General features: G+C 37.6%; 1 long non-coding RNA gene across 2 annotated transcripts; it reads right to left on the bottom strand.

The window, feature by feature from the left end:
* Window positions 1-1,264: 1,264 nt before the first annotated feature.
* Window positions 1,265-4,642, bottom strand: LOC143413309 (uncharacterized). Of its 2 annotated transcripts, none has more exons than XR_013093938.1 (7): window positions 4,540-4,642; window positions 2,916-3,047; window positions 2,699-2,798; window positions 2,521-2,580; window positions 2,341-2,431; window positions 2,017-2,174; window positions 1,265-1,364 (listed from the first exon to the last, which is right to left on the bottom strand). It is a non-coding gene; the product is annotated as an uncharacterized LOC143413309 (long non-coding RNA). The 2 variants fall into 2 exon arrangements; XR_013093939.1 differs by having other exon boundaries at window positions 4,545-4,642.
* Between the last annotated feature and the right edge of the window lie 260 nt (window positions 4,643-4,902).

Raw genomic sequence — 4,902 nt, 5'->3', positions numbered from 1 at the left:
GACCCCTGAGCAAGCAGGATGAGATCTCTCAGAGATCCTCAACCATCTATGTATTGCAAAATATATGGACGAGAAAGAGGTGGGTGGTTTCACGAATGAGAGTGAAAGGTAGAATGATAGAAGAGCAGTGAAAATGACAGGCCGAGGTGATAACGAGAAAATTGAGTTTGACATCTTGGGAAAGCAGAAGTGATGTAAAGAAGAGACTAAAACACAGATATCCAGGAGTGTAAGTAGTGACTACAGATCCTCCCTACTGGACTTACACATAAGCTTCATGATTAACTTAAGTGCTCATGTTCTGTTCATTTGGATTATCTTATTTAATCTAGCTTCTGACTATAATCTACATAAATCAAGTATTGCCAGAAAGAAGGCTCTCTAAAGTCAGTGCCACAATTTCATTGTACATGTACAATGACAATAACAGGCTATTCTACACTGTAAAAAAAAATCTGTCAAATTTACGGTAAAATACCGGCAGCTGTGGTTGCCAGGAATATACCGTGTAAAAAATGTGGAATCTGTAAAAGACAATACGGTATACTGGTTTTGTAACCCTAATTTTTAAGGTAGACAACGTATTATTTTACCAAAATCATGATAGAAAAAACCAAATATATTTGTCAATTATACAGCAATTTAATGTAAAAAATGCAACTTTCCATAGCTTTTTACGGATATTTGCAGTAAAAAAAAAAGTAATAATATAATAATATTTACAGTAATTTGTTGTTAATTTAACAGTAATAGGATAGACCCTATTATTGTAAATAACTGTAAAAATAACAGAAATATGTTAAACCTTATTAAAACCTTTGACAGTAAAAAACACAGTGAAATTGTATAACAAATTACAGCATTTTATTTTGACCAGATACATTTTACGGTAAATTCCTGGCAACCACAGCTGCCGGTATTTTACCGCTAAAAATACAGTACAATATGAGGAACATAAATGGTTTACTGTACATTTTACATTTGCAACCGCTAAATATAGAAAAATCTAAAGATGCTCATATACAACCAAGGTAGAGAATATTACTGATAAACAATGAGAAAATTTGACATACCATTTGAAAACAGACTAAACATATTATTTTCTCTATTCCTACAAAACAGCATAGATCTTGAGAATACAGCATGTGTCCATATATATGGCTGGTAATCCATGGAAGAATGAATAAACATGAAACAAAATATTACCTGCCCCTGACCTATCAACAGTAATGAGTCACTGGGTCCTGCCTTGGTGAAGGAAAGGACTCGGTGGAGTTTCTGATGCGCATGGTGTTGAAGATACAAGCTCTGCAGGAGTACTTCAATGTCCATCAGGAGTTCACTTTGGACTGGCAGGATCCCCTCTGCAGCAAAAAAAATGGACAAAGTTTGATCAGTGCTTGAGCAAAATGCACAGAAATGAACAAAACGTGCTGCCAAAAACAGATCTAATGATAAATGATTTCTTAAGTGTAAAATATACAGTTCTTAAAGGATAGCTATTGTCAAAATGCAACCTGGGCTGTTTTTTTTTTTACTGTAAACGAGACAAACATATATCTAAAAGCATAATTACGACAAACAAGCCGTTTTTGAGATTGACCGTGATTTTGTTTTGTGGTCAATAGCCAGTGAATGGGAATACTAGGGGGCCGGGGCATAAATTTGAGCGCATCAAAATCGATACAGTAAAAAAAAAACAACAAAAAAAAAAAAAAAACAGCCCAGGTTGCGTTTTGGCAATAGTTATACTTTAAATCTACTTATGTAAAAGTTATACATAGACAACGCACAATCATAATCATAATTTGTTGGAAAACGTATTTAAGTTTCGTATTGATTTATCATAGAACTTGAAGTTAATGGCTGAATGCATGGTGATGAGACCTATCATTCAATCTACATTTTATAGCGTATGAAACTGCTCACCTGGACATGAACCTGAGCTCGGCTGATTAAGATTAGTGTCTCCTGTCCATCTTTCTTTAGCAAAACTTGAATAATACCACTGCTTACCTCTTATTGAATCTTTGGGTGCAGACTTAATTGAAGAGCCTCGTATAAACAGGCAGGGTGTGATGTTTAGGGAAACCAAAGAATACAGCCGCCATCATTTCTGCCAGAAGACTCATTGGGTGCAACGAAGCTTTCATTGTGGACTGGCTAGATACCTTCTGCATTCAGAAGGAAAACAAGAAGGGCATACACCATAAACAATAATAACTGACAAAAATAATGAGACAAGAAATTAAAGTAACAAAATAAGTGCAAATCAAGTTTCCCTGTGTTACAGTGTAGCTGAATGTTTTTCAACAATTTGATTTACGGTAAAACACATACCAAATATTTCCAGCCAAGGTTTGTTTCAATCTTCAGCATGTTTTTCCTGCCATTGTCTTGAAACTGTTTCATCTGTCTCTCTCATTTGATGCTGTTTACAAAAACAAAACAGCAATATTGTAAAGGGAAAAAGGAAAATTAATTTAATGGAAAAAAAAAGATTATGACCTGAAATCTCACCATTTCCTGAGAGTCACAGGTCCTTTGAGTATCCTTATGGTTTCTGCTCAAATTCAGTGTCTGAAAAGGGCAGGAACAAAACAAACCTTTTTAATCATAATAAAGACAAAATAAGATTTAGAGACAGACGACAAAGAAATGTGTAAAATATCTTCTTGAATCTGTTTACTTTACTAACCTTGAAAGAGACTCTTGGGTCTTAGCTGTGCCACCACCCTTAAACCTTAAAACAGATGGAGACGATATGCTGGCCTGGCTTGAAATTTCCATATTTGGTGCTGTAAAACAATATCACAAACAATAGATTAATTGTACTTTTTGGACCTTGGCCAAAGCATAATAGAAAAAACAGAAAGTCCTTCATGGCTATTGTGCAATGAAATCATAATACTTACTGGTTTGTTTCTCAGATGTCTCCACTCCTAATGATTGTAGTGCCTCCAGTACAATTTCAAGGATTGAGGCAGACAGGTCCGGCAGCACCTTAGTAATGGAACTCCTTATGCTGCCCCCCATTTCCAAGATGTCTGATAAAAGAATGTGAATAAAGGTCAATTTACACCAAGTGGTACCTTTGGTCTTAAAATATGAAGCTGATCTTGCTTGATACTACACTTTTATACAGTGTTTCGTAAGTACCAAACTAACAGCACCATTATTGTGACAGCACACTGTGTTTCAGTGGAACCATTTGGTACCCATACTTCATGTAAGATGTTAATGGATAGAAATCAATTAAGTCAGTGGGTTTTGACCAAAAAAATCATTTTATTTAAAACAGCTTACTATCACTTATGTCACACAGAACATCAGCAGGAGGCTCAGTAGAGGGCTCTTCTGATTTCTGCCACAGATCAGACTCTAGCAGACATCTCAAAGTCTCTCTTAAAGGCACATAATAGGCAAACCTATCTTTTCTGTTTTCATCTCTCCCTAAAAATATTTTCTTTGGTTCCACATAGTTGAAGGCTTTTTTAAAGATCTGAGCTCTGGAGTGCACTGTCCTCAATGGCCCGGTATGACATGCAGAAAAAAGATCATAGCTTTTGACAGACTCACAGACTTTGTTGATGTCCTCCTCTGATAATGATGTGTCATCTTTTAACAGTGATGCAAGTTTACCCAAACTGTATGTCTGTCCCAACTCATGCATGTTCTGCATTTCCTCTACAATGTTCTGTATGGTTGAAGCAGGCAGTAGAAACTGACCCTGCAATTTTAAGTAGAATAGTGAAACGTTTCTCAGAAAAAGATCACAGAATTCAGGGGGCATTTCCATGTTATCTTCATGTGCAATAGACTGTGCAGCAGGCTCGGAAATCAAGGGTACAAAGTCATCTGATGTGGTTGGAACAGATGATGATTGACATGCAGACTCTCTATATAAATCACCAATGCTGCTGTCTGAAAACTCTGTGTTTACGTGACATGTGAGCAGTAAAAGATGATTTAACTCTAAAGGTATTTGTGCATCCTCTTACTGGACAAGTGACCACGTGTCCTTCCACAATATGGCTCTTCAGATGAGCTATTAACTCTTTAGAGTTCTGACACTGACGTTCACACATCGCCATTGCACATGTAAACGAAGAAACCACCACCACACCAGTGACATGGGTGGGGGCAGTGTCTTCGGTAAAAATGAGCCTTAAACGCGCCATACCTGGTGTATGTCTGCTTGCAGCCTGCTTCAATACACCGAAAGAAACAACGTGGCTCATTCCGATGCAGTTTACAATGAAGCACGTAGCCCCTTGATGACTGAACTACCTTACCACAGAAATTACACGTTAACATAACTCCATGTACTTTGGTAATTCCTCCCTAGCGAATTAAGCACGCCATATACAGAAACTAATCCAGAGCAATGCTTCCCTCGCAACAGTAATGCTAACTCAACTCACAAATGCTAACTAAATTCACAACCTCACTCATAAAAAACGAACTGCTAAAATTATCTATAAACGCTGGGCTGGTGGATTTTTATAACAGAGATAACTTGAAGTTGCATGTACTCACCTCACCTCGAACTAATTGTAAGCTGCCAGGATGTCTACAAATTCCGAAGATGCTGTGGTCCAAGCAGCAATAAATGGCGCTAATATACGAGTTCAAAACTGTGTCTGTTAGCGAAGCCAACTTGAGTCTCCTGCATGAAAAAAAGAGCGGTTGGCACACAGCTCAGCAGCGCGCCGCGCTATTGGTCATTTTCAGGTGACGTCATCCCGCAATGTAACGTCGCTCTTTGTTTCTTTAGGAGGTTCGAATTTGATCAGAAGTCACGTCTGCAGACCGCTGCAGCCACGTCTTACCTTGCTTCCCCTTTTTTTGGTGAAATGGTTCGCTCATACTGCACAATGTTGCTACCAGATTTTTTTTCTC

The sequence above is a fragment of the Maylandia zebra genome, linkage group LG17, assembly GCF_041146795.1.
Source record: "Maylandia zebra isolate NMK-2024a linkage group LG17, Mzebra_GT3a, whole genome shotgun sequence".
NCBI classification, from domain to species: Eukaryota; Metazoa; Chordata; class Actinopteri; order Cichliformes; family Cichlidae; genus Maylandia; species Maylandia zebra.
This window is presented reverse-complemented; position numbering and strand designations above follow the sequence as displayed.